The 14,733-nt window shown below is 37.3% G+C and overlaps 1 protein-coding gene across 1 annotated transcript in view; it reads right to left on the bottom strand.

The window, feature by feature from the left end:
* Nucleotides 1–11,484, bottom strand: part of dok4 (docking protein 4) — a 42,059-nt gene extending 30,575 nt beyond the window's left edge. The window contains exon 1 of the mRNA XM_084404667.1: nucleotides 11,200–11,484. The gene's annotated coding sequence lies outside the window, so the exon portion shown is untranslated. The remainder of the gene's footprint in view (nucleotides 1–11,199) is intronic.
* Between the last annotated feature and the right edge of the window lie 3,249 nt (nucleotides 11,485–14,733).

Genomic DNA, 14,733 nt, shown 5'->3' with positions numbered 1-14,733 from the left:
AGAGGCTTTTGAGCTTTAGTTTTAAGGGTGAATGGGTGTTTGTCAGAGGTGTTGTATTCATCCACAGGGTCCCCCTCGGGATTGTGCCCTTTCTCCACTCCTGTATATTTTATACACTGATGATTGCAGGAGCAGGCATGACAATAGATTTATTATAAAATTTGGATCCAGAAATCCAGGACAACTATTAAAGAACAGGAGGTTGAGGTTGTTGAATAATATAAGTATTTGGGATGTGTGATTCACTGTAAAAAAAGATCTGTTACATTTACGGTAAAATACCGGCAGCTGTACAGTGGTTGCCAGAAATTTACCGTAGAAAATACGGTAGCAACATTTTTGATTTTACAGACTTAAATTTACAGTAATAAACTGTATTTAATTATCTGATATAATGTTCATTTACTGACCTATTGATGTATTTATATCTGTTTTGTACCATAGTAATACACTGACAACCACCAATCACAGTGGAGATGAAATCACATGATGAATTAAAGCTCACCACAAGCAGCTCTTTCACAAGAAAGTTAATACTAATTTATGGAAGCTGCACAGTGTCATTCATACAAACACTAAACACCATCATGGTAACACACGTGAAATTTTAAAAATGCTAAGAAAACTATGAAGAAACAGTTATTTCAACAAAAATACATCAAATGTGAAGTGTCACGCAAGGAATTGTGGGAATGTCAATTTACGTTTTTTCACTGTAAATTATACTATGACTTGTTCTTATTCACTTCCAAAAACTGTAAATTTAACGGTATTTTACAGTAAAATTACATTAAATGTACCGTTAGATCTATCACAGTTGTTTACCGTATATAGTAAGGAAACTTTCTCTCAACCAATTAACAGTTTTTCACTGTAGCATTTTTACAGTCTTTGACCGTTAAAATCACGATCATTTTTTACAGTGTTGATAAGCTGAATTTTAATGTCAATATGGAGACGATTTGTAAAAAGGGCCAGCAACGTCTACAGAGAGAAGTTTAACGTTGATCGGTCCTTGATGATTTTATTTTACAAATCTTATATTGAGTCCGTTTTAACATTCGCTGTTATGCTGGTATGGCAGTCTTAGGGTGAAGGCAAAGAACTGCTTTGGCAAAAATAGTTAATAAGATTTTAGGAATTCAGCAGAGTCACCCATTCTGTTTAATTACCAGGTAGTTACAGTAGAAAAGCCCAATCCATCTTAATGGTTAGTTCCCATCCTCTCTACTCTGAGTTTCAGTTTTTATCCTCAGGATCTCGGTTAAGATTTCCCTCTGTTAGGAGTAACAGGTACAAACATTCATTTATTCCTACTTCTATTTCTCTGTTAAATTCGGGCATGGGGGGAGTAGATGGAAGTAGGTTGTTGTTTGGGCCTGTCGTTGTCTTGTGTAGTTTATTATGTAATTTTTAATGTATTGGAAATTGTCTTCTTTTGTATGCTGGTCTTGCTGTAAAACCAATTGCCCTTCGGCGACATAAACAAATAAAGAAAGAAATAATGTAGTTGAAAAGACTGTTTGTGAAGCTGTTTCATACCAATACATGACAACTGCTCTCTCTGGGTCAGCGGCAGCATCAACACAGATTGATGTGATCGCACTTGTAAAAGGTTAAGACATAGCCGAATTGAAGTCAACTAAGAATAGGATTGTGTGGGTGTTTGAATCAAGATTGTAATATTTCAATTCAATTGTGCAGCTCTAGAGTGTTTTGAGGCATCGTAAATGTAGGAAGAGTTTACTATACAGTATAAGATCATAATATCTGAACCGCCTGTAATTGAACAGCAAGTAACAGATTATCGCAAGTTATTTAGGCTCAAATGTACCTGGGCCTACTACAATTCAAGAAAATGTCATTATACATGGAAAAAGAGAACAATTCTACACAATATTTATGGTTTTCATTTGTTAGCCATGGCTTTATCTTTGCCCTTTTTCTTAATCTCGATCTCATGACTGCACTTCTGACACAAAGAAACCAATTTTGACAGAAACCATCTCCGCTTCGTTCTGTTTAGCCTATTCTCATTGGAAAGAACTAATGAAGGGGCAAATGAAGGTGTTATGACAGCCTAGAATTTATCACGTCATCGCACAAACAGCATGAGATGAATGAACAAAGAGGTGACAGCGAGAAAGAGACTTGGACTCAGAGAGAAACAGAGAGAAAGAGAGAGAGAGAAAGCATATTTCAGATGAATCCAAATCCCCAGCATTGTTGTCACACAAAGCAGGCATTTGGCTAGGTCATTGGCTTCGTGGAGCTGCCAATGTGGAGCTGAGGTAGTCTGTCTGAAGTCTCTCTGTCGCTTCCTTTCCCATCTCTGTGAGCATTTTGCTTTGACAGTTGAGACACAACTCAGTCTAGATTCATTCTGAGTCCTTTCATTAAAATTGCCTTGTACACAAAGTACATGCCTCTACCAGTCATGTATTTATGATCAAGCTATGAATATAAGTCAAGAATACTGAGGCAGGCCAGCTCAGATAGCAAATTCCAAGGGACATTTTTAGTTAACTAAGCCTAATGGAAGAGTTATCCTTATGTCGGCTCTACGGGGAGGATGAGCGAAGGCAGAGGTTTGTAGGGCACTTCGTGAGACTGCAGAGAAGCTGCTGATGAGTCAACGGCTGGTTTCGCTCTCACAGAGCATCAGCCAAACGCCTTGAAAGACACCTCAATATAACAACTTTTCCCTCGGCGCATTTCTACAGTCAAGTTTCAAACTTTTTTTCTGAGGTTCTTGGCACCACTGCAACATGTTCAGCCGCTGCCAAACTAGGAACTGCCAAAGTATGTCAACTTGTTTTTTTATGATATCTTTCTTTTATGAATGAAGAGTTTTTATTGTTGGAAATCAAAAACACATGTTTATAAATAGCACAACATTATACAAGAATAATTTGATTATGACTTAATTGCACATGCACACACACGGACAATGATGACAAAAAACATTTAAAAGACAATAGTACATAATGGGGTTTTTAGTGCCTCTTTTCCATTACAAAAAAAGTTCTGTCAAAACCGCAAAACTGTAATGGAATAAGATAGGTATACCATGGTAACTCTTTATAGGCAAAAATGTGCTTATTTTAGCCAAAATTCTGTTTCATCTATTATGCAATATTTTACCCAATAATGCCACTTGAAGAAAGAACAAGCATAATCGCTGAAAAATAATTATATAATTATAATTTTACAATTATAAAAAAAGTAAAATGTATAATTTTGGCCAGTAATTTTGGTGCATTACTACTCCATGGTATTTTTACTATGGTATGCAAATGATATACTCCAAAAAAACAAGAAAAAAACTTAGCATTGGTATGTCCAAAAAACCAACTGGTACTTTTTTGTTAATAGTTTAATGAATGTAAGTAATGGTTGCTGAATGTTCTCCTAATTTGTTTTCGGTCACACTTTAGATTAGGGTCCAATTCTCAATATTAACTAACTATAAACTATGACTTCTGCCCCAATAAACTTCTAATTACTGCTTATTAATAGTTAGTGAGGTAGTTGTTAAGTTTAGGAACTGGGTAGAATATGGTCATGCAGAATAAGGGATTAATAAGTGCATTATAAGTGCTAATAAACAGCCAATATCCTAGTAATATGCATGCTAATTAGCAACTAGCAACTAAACTTTCTTTTCCAGGTAGCTCTGATGAGTTTGGCAACAAATTAGTCATGGTTTCCTAGAATCTCTCTCTTACTCAAACAGAGTTTTGTCTGTCGTTCTTATTCACTCTCTGTCTCACACAGATGTGCCCTGACAGCCTTGCATGACTGAGGGTGAACAGAGAAAGAGATGGAGAAGATGAAAGTAGCAGAAATGAGACAGACAGATCGAGAGATACAGAAACAGGGGTTGAGGGAGGATGTCAGAGCTTGGGAGATTGTTCACGTCAGCATTCTGGAGCTTTCTGGCTTTGAAGAGTCTCTCTCATGGCAGGCTGAAGTGACAGGCACGCCTTGTACAGAAAAACGTACAATTTGTTATAAATCAGTGTGTCGGAGAAATGAGGGAAAGATGCATGAGAGAAAGAGAAGACGGTTTCTGAGACATTTACATGCTCATCATTTAGCTTTGTAACGCAGGCTTCAAATGCATCTACTTCACAGCAGCTGATAACAACACCTCAGCTCTAGCCTTATCTGAACCTGCAGCTGTCATGTACAAATTGGTAAAAATGTGTATAAAATTAAGACACTTTGTGGAAATTGAGGGCACATTTTTTGGTCATCAGGTTTCCTAAAAATCTTGCCCTGTGACTTGCAGATATGAGTGTCTCGGATTTAAAATTAGGTCGAAAATGGCATATATGTTCAAATGGTCTTTTTCAATTAATTAATTAATTCAAAACTCTGATTCAACACTGCCCTGAAATCAGGAAATATTTCAATTAATTACATTGAATTTTCATTTTTGTGCATATAATCAAGACAAAATAAATCTGTTCATTTAGTTATTTTTAATAAGCAAGCAATGTGAAAGAATGTCTTTACATTCAGTCATTTACACTGCTCAATTTACATTAAACATTAAGCAATATGGGCTAACTGGTAGAATCTAAAGAAGCATAATGTAAAGATTGAAAAATAATATATATTGAAAAATAATTGTATGTAAAATAAAAACAATTATACATATACCAAGGTGACTGAAATGAAACTTGTGCTAAAAAGTAAAGCATATTTTAGGATTATTTTACTGTGCTCAAATAAAATTCAACAGTAGACTTTTATAAGTAAGCTCTGACAGTTTATTGTCAAGCCTGCTTTTATTTGTACAGCACTTTTCACAATACGTGTTGTGTCAACAGAAAATGGGAGGGAATTGCACTCTGGCAACAACAAAAAAAGCTTATGTTCAGCTACAAGATGGAGAACCAGATCATAAGATGACAAAAAAAAAAATATATATAAAATATAACAGACTCCCAGCCCAGGTAACATGACAAAAGCGACAAAACCATAAACGATTCCCCAACCTGTTGCTAGAGTTCTACCAAGACCCATTATTACTTTAGTTACATAAAGTTAAAAACTCTGAAGAAAAGAGGGCCTAATGTCAAATTCCGCTCTCATAACTTCCCAGTTGATTTATGAGATGCAGCATAACAGCTGAGCATTAGGGGAAAGAGAGAGAAAGATACAGAGGGAAAGACAGCAGGAAATGCGTTCACTATTCATTTGTTACAGAGGGAGTGCACGAGGGCGCAACTTAGACACAAAAACAAGCCGCAAGCCGCATCTCTATCTCTGTCATAAATTATGGATGTTGTCTGATGTCTCCTAACTGCTGTGAGGCTCTCAGGGGGGCTTCTCAGCGGCAGAAGAGCTGAACTTATAATGTAGAGCCTTCCCCTCTCAATGTCAGCACGGGTCATGGACTGGTGCAGCAGTGGTAAAATATTACTGGAAGACCAGCACACTTTACTCATTGTATGCATATGCTTTAAATTATAATTAGTAGTCCTTGCTAAGGCAAATATCACTATAACTACTGCACAAAACTTTTTATACTTTTTTTTTCCAGAGTATACTTGTCAACATGTGAGAAGTGGCGGTATGCAGGAAAAAGTGAGGGTACGTACGCTACAGATTAAAATATAGAAGTGCCAGTACTGGTTACCTATCAGAGCACACAATAGTATCACGGTGATGAGTTTGAAACGGCCATGAATGAAGGCAAAGTTTTATAAGAAAATGCCATCGGAAGTGTTGTACCCTGGCAAGTGCATAATAATTTGGTAGACTTTGATGACATTTTCAAACATCACTGTTTATAATTAGCTGGTCCATACATTAACTAACCCAGTGACAATATAACTTTCAACACAGGAAGCACTGACATAAACAGGAAACTGCTGTTCGGCAAATCCTCTTACAGCAGAGTCAGCTGATGAGACCGTTGAGAAATAACATTATGAAAGCTTTATTGAAGCACTATATTCAGCTGGAACATACAGTACAGGCTTAGACATGCAATATAGAAGCACAATATTCAACCTGGATCTACAGACATACAATATAGAAACACTATATTCAGCAGGCCGTATAGACAACCACTACATATATATTGTACAGATGGACATACCATTGGATGTATAGACACTGTCTGTGTGTTAGTTATATTTGGTCAAAAAGTTTTATCAATCTATCAAGATCAAATCAGCATTATGGCACAAGACAGAAGGAGAGGGGAAGAGAGGCCACTTGCCCTATATGGTGTGCTGTACTTATAGGCACAAAATCACAAACCTACACTTTATCTCTCTCTCTCTCTCTCTCTCTCTCTCTCTCTCTCTCTCTCTCTCTCTCTCTCTCTCTCTCTCTCTCTCTCTCTCTCTCTCTCTCTCTCTCTCTCTCTCTCTCTCTCTCTCTCTCTCTCTCTCTCTCTCTCTCTCTCCTCTCTCTCTCTCTCTCTCGTCTCTCTCTCTCTCTCTCTCTCTCTCTCTCTCTCTCTCTCTCTCTCTCTCTCTCTCTCTCTCTCTCTCTCTCTCTCTCTCTCTCTCTCTCTCTCTCACACACACACACACACACACACACACACACACACACACAATGTCACAAAGCTCATTTGGTCCCTCAGCTCCCTCACCTCTGTCAGGGTCACAGCCATTTACTCGGTCCCAGCATCCATCAGCACAGACTACACATGATCGTTACGCACACACCCACCCTTACAAACACACACAGCTCTTAGCCTCAGATATGTTCTCACAAACACCAATGAACACATTCGCTCTTAACTGAATGCCTAATATGTAGAAACATTTATTTGTTGAATTAATTCAATTATGAATTACATGAAATACAGAAATTTTTCAGTAGTAGTATTTTGCATCACTGAATACTACCATTGGTCGTTTCCCATTTTTATTGTAAAACAGTTGTCAAACATGAAGTGTTTAGCTGCTTACATCTTACCACGCACACTTTCTGGTAAGATGACCGATAAGATGATTGGTATTTCTGCTCAGCTTGAGTGAACAGTATATTTTATATATATATATATATATATATATATACAGGGTGGGCCATTTATATGGATACACCGTAATAACATGGGAATGGTTGGTGATATTAAAGTCCTGTTTGTGGCACATTAGTATATGTGAGGGGGCAAACTCCTCAAGATGGGTGGTGACCATCACATATACTAATGTGCCACAAAAAGGACTTTAATATCACCAACCATTCCCATGTTATTACGGTGTATTCATATAAATGGCCCACCCTGTATATATATATATATATATCCCGCCTTCTTTGATTTGAGACTAATAGCAATTTGGCTGTAAGGTTCTTTGATTATCAATTATTTAGTATTAAATGTATTAATATTTATGAAGAGCTTTAACCAATATATTAAGCACGTGCAGAATTATCTAACATTGATGATAAACTAAATAATCTGCTGAAGATACAGATATTCGTGTTAACTTTGTCTGAAGTGCTCACGGACTAGCTTTGATCATTCCAAAATGGTGGACAGCTTACGTATGGTGGCCCATAGAAAAAGTTGCTGCTAATAAGGCTCTATGTATATCTATGATCATAACAACAAACACAGCAGTGTGTAATGGAGTGCAGCATAGTAACCATTGGTAGGTACAATTTAGCCATATATGATTATTGGGGGTGGGCTCGTCCCCCCTCCCCCTGTCGAAACCCACTCATAAACTCTGAATAAAGACCCCTTTGCAGTCTCAAAGCATATTTTGACACCTTTAACCCTGTTAAACCCTCAAAACAAAGCATATTTTCAAAACCCAAAAGCTTCAATTCTTAATTTAAAAAAACAAAATGTTGAAATCCCTTGTGTTATGGAAATGCCATGCATTTCAGAGTACGTGCACTTCGATAAACAACACCGAACTCTTTAAATATGCCGCTCAGACATGACAGACAGCAGTGTAGGGAGTCTGTGGCGCATATGTATGCCAAAGCTCTGGGGAGGGGAACAGAAATCCAAACAAATCAATGCAGGCCGTGCCCCGGAGAGACGGGAGCCTCCACCACCACCAATTACTGCAGCGCAGAAACAAACACAGTGGAAGTGAACTGGAAGAGAAGGCAAAGTCTGCTGCTAGCAGGTATAGCTGTAGTTTTGCATGTGCGTGAGGCCGAGGGAGGGGAAGAGGGGGGTCTGGATAGACTCACACAGGCAGGTTTGCTGGGTCTGGCAGTGCAGGCAGGCCACTCTGTAATTTACAGAGGTGGAATGCAGCATGCAGCCGCGGGTGCTAATTACAGAGTGTTCATCTCTCTCTCTCTCTCTCTTTCTGACTGTGAGCCAGCCGACCAAAACCAGCCGACTCCCACACTGCTCCGCTGTCAGCTGCAACCTTCAGACAAAATGCAGAAGTGCACGCACACACACACCAGGACAGCTGTTTGGATAACATCTATGACTCAGGTGACTATTCACTCTACATAAAGGTTTAATAGTATGTAAAGAGCATTGTAATAGACCCCATTACAAAGCCACTGGAAATGGACTGCCAGTACTTATAAGGCTATGCATCTCTCTTGACTGGAATCTTGTTCTGTTCTGTTTTTTTTTTTAGCAGCTACTGGTCAGGTCATATAGCATGCTCTCTTGGATGGCATCGATCTCTCCAATCATGGCATGTGTATTGATGCCTTTGTTCATAGTGAACAAATTCATTGAAATCCATCCATTTGTGTCTCAATTATTCACACATATGCAAGCACACTCCCATTACCAAAGAAGCAAACCCACACAAAAGTATTAAATTCTGCCACATATGCATTGTGTACTACGCACCTCCACACCAACAGTGTCCATTCTGCCCACTAATCGTATTGCGTTTAATTACATGAGTTGGATTAAACTGGAGAAACCCAAGGTCAGCAGGACAAGAGCCTAGACTCACTTAGGCAAACATCCACCCCCTCAGTGGTCAAATTCAACGTTACAGCTTTTTAGATGTGAACGAGACTAAAATGAAGAAAGCAGAGAGAAAAGGATGGAAGACAAACTGTTTTGCGCTTGACATTTGTTATGAGGTTTTGCCAGACCTCGTTCACTGAGAAGAAGTGCTAATTCCAATACTTGCTGTCTCATGCAAACATGGTTTGCTTACTTGCTAATGTCTTTTCTAAATACGATTATAGCCTATTAATGCTTCTGTTGCAAAAATGTTACAGCAAAAATACTGCAAACAAAAATCCAAAAGAAGTGTAACCTCTTCAGTTGACCCAAGTGACAAGACTGACATTTAACTAATGGGCTTCATTCAATCACTACCAAGCATTAAATCAGCAGAGTCATGTTTAGTTTAAAGGGGTTATAGGTTAATAAGTGTTTATCCACCGTAATCTTTATTGTGCTCGAAAGCAGTTTACCTATGATAACACCGTCATGGTAATAATAAGCTATCACAATGACCGATAAGATGATTTTTTTTTTTTTTTACTTTCTATGTTCTCTACAGCCAAGGAGGATTTCTGCAGACTAATTTATTATGAGCTTTAGTGAAGCTGGTTATGCTCAGAGAGATAAGGCTCAGATTAAACGCTGTCTTTTATCAGCATGCAGCACATTCAAAAGACACTGTTTCAATTTAATTAATTGCCCAGAAGACAAGGTGCAAGGCAATTATTTTCCATACTTAGACATTCGTGTGAAAATATGGACAATAAGGACAGTAAATGGGAACATATCCAGGAACAGAGCTCTTTTTTTACCTCTAGTTGCATCTCAAAATCTACTGTTCTGTCTACCTAGACAGCTTTTTAGGCACCAGATGAGTCAAGCTGAGCCAACCCCGCACACGCCTATAAAACCCAAAATATAAATCACTAGATTTAGAGATATAAGCTGTGTCTGAAATCATCCGTCCACAAATTCCTACATAGTATGTGGTGGTTAGGTGCACTATGCCAGCAAGGATGCTGATGAATTCGGATGCTGATGTAGCCATGATCGAGTGAGTCGAGTAGTGATGATGACCCTAGAAAATAATGAATGAATGCCTTTTATTGGCTTGTCAAGAAAAATGGCCCATTGCTACGTAGAAAGCAAACAGTCATGAACACCAGCACTGCAACAATATTGCAATTTATATATTAATATTTAATTGAAGTTACTTTTCATATGGATTAGTTAGCCAGAATATTTTAGGTTTTCTTTCTTCTAGCTCTTCTCTAATCGGTTTGTTGTTATCCCAGCCAAGATGATGCCTTGTTTTCTTTTTCATCTGGACTTCTAAGCTAATTTATCTCTCAAAAGTTTTATGCACAGCATATATAGAAAAATATGAATAATGTCCTCTGAGGCCATTTTTATTATAGCACATAGTCGTAGAAACTGTTTTTGACATTAGTTAACTATTCTAACTTTTGTTATAATGAAAAGAGACTGCGGAGTGACATTGTGACATGAAAGTAATGCTAGTGTGTTGTCGTAGGTAAGGGTGAAATATCCGGTTAGTCTACTTAAATTTGTCTTGGACAAATGTCAGCACACAGAGTGGAATACAACACATAAAAATGAGTAGCCTAAAGCAGATAATTACCAGTTATTATTTAACATTAATAAATCTTACAATTACAAATATTAATTGATACTGGTATGAGAGACTTTTTTGTACAGATTAACTATAAACAATGGGACTCTTCACCGCCTCCTTAGTGGTAGGGCATATAACATATAGATTACATATTTGACTGCTCATTGACAAATCAGAATTAAGTATTCTAGAGTCATGCAATAAAAATAAAATAATAAAAAATATCAATAACAACAAAGGCAGTGCAAAACACAAACACAGAATTGCCATTTAAAGACCTGGGCATAATCACATAAAAAGCAAGATCATATGAGCAGTTGAATGGACCTGCAGGTTAATTAGCTATCCTGGGTCTGAAGATGCACTTCTCAACTAAACTGTATGCTTCATTTCAAAAACACTCAAATCAGACAAACGCAGCATTAAAAAAAAAAAAATGGGATGCTGTTGCACAAAAAGTTGATCAAAGGAGTAAAGATGTAGTGATGGACATGATTCAATAAGCAATTTGCGGATAAAAAAAATTGCAAATTCAAACAACACCATTCCAAATTACCCCTTTCTTTCTCTAGTATTTTGCTTGTGTGACTGAAGCAATGATCTCGGCTTCGATAAAGCACATGAACTTTCATAAACCTACCTGGATGATGTTCAGCTGAAGGTGCGGCCCCTTCCGAGAAGACAGCTGCTTTTAAAATGTGAAAATGCGATGTTTTTGCTTGTGCCCTAACAGAAGAAAAAAAAAAGACAAACGCAAGTTTTCTTAGAAAAGAAATGTGTTCGGACATTAGACCTGCTGACAGTATTCCAAGTGACTCTTCTTGGTTGTCGTCTAGGGTTTCGGGACGAGACGCTGTGTGCAGCGCGTCTGAATCTCAAGCTCTAAACACACACACGGCTGTTTCACTCTCAGCTGTCTGTCTCCAGCTCGCAGACAACAAAAGTCCACCCTTTACCGTAGTGTGTTGAAGAAGAGCGCAGACAAAATAACGAATGGGTTTGCTGTTATTTATTTATTTATTTATTTATTTATTCTTTGTCACTAGTTGTCTCCATCAAGAAACATTTCATAAATTGGTAACACTTTACAATTAAGTCTAATTTGTTCTCATTGGTTAATGCATTAGCCAACATAGGCCTAACAAAGGGCAAAATATATTTTAAAGGGATTTATTAATCTTAATGTCCGTAAAAAAAAAAAGTTTGTTCATGCTAGTTTACAGTACAACAAATGTTAACAAATACAATTTCAGATTTTGAAAATGTATTAGTAAATGCTGCAATTAGGGCCTCTCTAAGCTGTATAAGTGCTGTTCATTGTTCATGTTAACTAATGTAGTTAACTAACGTTAACAATTTTTTTTGTTTTACCATTTATAATCCTTTAAATTATAGAGCTTTATATCTAAGCTTTATTGTTTGGTCAAATGTATTAATGATCTCTTTTATAAGGCCATTATGGAGACATACACTCTTAAAAATAGATATCATAATCATAGATACTAATAAAGAACTGGAAAAGGGTTCTTTAGATTATTAAAATGTTCTTCACAATTGAGAAAGGATGGTTCTTTTAAAGGGGTGGTATAACGCCCTTTTCACAAAATGTAAAATAAGTCTGTGATGTCCCCAGAGTGTGAATGTGAAGTTTTAGCTCAAAATACTCCACAGATATTTTTATATAGCATGTTAAAATTGTCACTTTTTGAGGGCGAGCAAAAACGCACCGTTTTTGTGTCTGTCCCTTTAAATGCAAATGAGCTGCTGCTCCCGGCACAGAGGGCGGAGCTTCGACAGCTTGTGTCCTTTTACCTCAGACAGACATGCACTGAAAATTTCAAAAACGTTCAGCCTTTTATGTTCAAACCGGAGTCAGACAATGATGGAGAGACTTAAGAAGAAGTGACAACATGTAGAATACAACAGGACATTTCTGAATGGTTAGTTGATGAATTTATGTAGGTTATGTAGTTATCTCCTAGTCAATGATTAGCATATTCTGTCATGATGTTCAGCTGTTTGTTGTAGTCCTTAAAAAGCTATTTCTTTAAAAGAAAATATCTCACTTTGCTTTGAACTTTTAGCTTCGTAACTTTGCAGATGTTGTTTATTCTCAAACAGCAACATTACACACTAACTAAAGTTAAAAAAGTGAAATCATAATCAACCACCCCTTTAAGAACTGTTCACTGAAAGGTTCTTTTGGGAGCGCAAAATTGTTCTTCTGTGGCATCACTGTGAAAAGACCCGTTTTGGAACCGTTATTATTATCATCTGTGGAAAAAACAAACAATGAATAACTTTAAAATATTTGACACCAGGCAAATTGTAGTGTATAAGCCAGATTGGTACCTTGTAGACATCTTTGTTTCCATTGGAACTGATAAGAAAACCTGTGTGCTTGTACTCATGGAAATTGCCTAAAGTCAGATTAGAGTTTACTTGACTGAAAAAGTGCATTCTGTTTTTATGTGCAATATTCAGTCGACTGAACGGTCAGACTGAGGCTGAGACTATCATCACTGAGTGCTTAAGCAGGGCACATAAACCCAATTAAGTTGCTTGTAGAAGATGCTGTGAATTGATGTGTCAAAAAAAATCTCAAATGAATCTATTTGCTAGTAAAAGCTTTCAGTATAAACTATTGCCATTATACTGCTTTTATTCGCATTCAAATGATCAGTGCAATCATTCTTGGTAACAAAATATTATGTGGATATGATGAATTTGAAATATGGATGTTTTGTCTATGTGCATTCTCACAGACTTCAGGATAGAGGCGTTCGGGTGCTGCATGAGGCCCGAGAGAGCCACTCACTTGCAGGGTAAATGATGGATCATTGGTGGGAGCATTCAAGTGAGTCTGCTATTGCTGATGTTGGAGTTTCTAGGCTAGATACGTCATCATCATCACTCACAATGAATGCTGATCAGTCTTTTTAAAAATGAGATATGAACATTTGAGAAAACGGTGTCTGAACACCAAATATTTTTTGGTGATGTTGAAACTCACAGTTCTAAGTTATTAAGAAGCAGCATTAAACATTTAGTCTCTAATCATGTGTCATTTTAAGTTTTGATGTCAGAATTGATTGCCCCCAGCTGGTTTGAAGTGGGACACGCATATGGACCACTTGGGGTTATCTTAGATTTGTGACAGCAAAAAAATGTCCTCGGTTCTCATGGAAACAGAGGCAGGAAAAGTGATGTACAGCAAAGCAGTAGACAGCGGAGGATTATGCACCAGTATGAGGCATAAACCGCTATTAGTTGCAAAAGAATCAGATTGTCAACTTACATTTCTAAGATTGAAAGTTTTTTGGATACTGATTTGTGCTTAGTTCCACTATTTAACATTTAGATTACCTTTGTTATTGTCAAATATACTTAAAAGTTAACCTTCAAAACACTGATAATTTAAAGTCCCCCTGTAGTCATTAATTGTATGGCTTAAAACTCATCTTTGATCACCAAAATAACATATTGAAAAGTTTTTTCCTTTTCTTCATGTCTTAAAATAACTTGTATGTAACATCCTTGCCTTATTTAGTATAAGCGGTTCTGTGAATATGTAAATTAGCCCCGCCTCCACTCACTCACACCAGCTCAGAGATCCACACACTGACCTGATTGGTTACAAGGTTGTTTGTGACGTCAGAAACCAACCCGATTTCGCGTTTTTGAAACTGTCTTTGGTGGTTCACATAGTTTTAAAGAGAAAATGCTCAGCAATAGCGCTGACTTGTGAATTTGCACATGGTTTGTCTTAAAGCATATTAAGCATATTATCCATTTTTCATACTGTAGATTATAATAATAAATTCACTTGCATAATTTAAGATAATTGATTTTAGATTTTTAGTGGCCGTTTCCCGGACAGAGATTAAGGGCCCTATTTTAACGATCTAAGCGCATGGTCTAAAGCGCATGGCACAAGTGCACTAAGGGCATGTCCGAATCCATTTTTGCTAGTTTAAAGACGGGAAAAAGGTCGGCGTGCCCTGCGCATGGTCTAAAAGGATTGTCCCTATTATCTTAATGAGTAATGGGTGTGTTTTTGGCGTAACGTCCAAAAAAACAATCAGAGTGTAATTTCCAGTTTCCTTTAAAAGCCTGTTACATTTGCGCCATTTACTTGACGGAATTTGCAAGCGGAAAGACTGAACGCGTCTCC

This window comes from Rutilus rutilus (genome assembly GCF_951802725.1).
Source record: "Rutilus rutilus genome assembly, chromosome: 3".
Lineage (NCBI taxonomy): Eukaryota > Metazoa > Chordata > Actinopteri > Cypriniformes > Leuciscidae > Rutilus > Rutilus rutilus.
The sequence above is the reverse complement of the archived record's forward strand: the minus strand, read 5'-3'. Positions and strand labels throughout refer to the sequence as shown.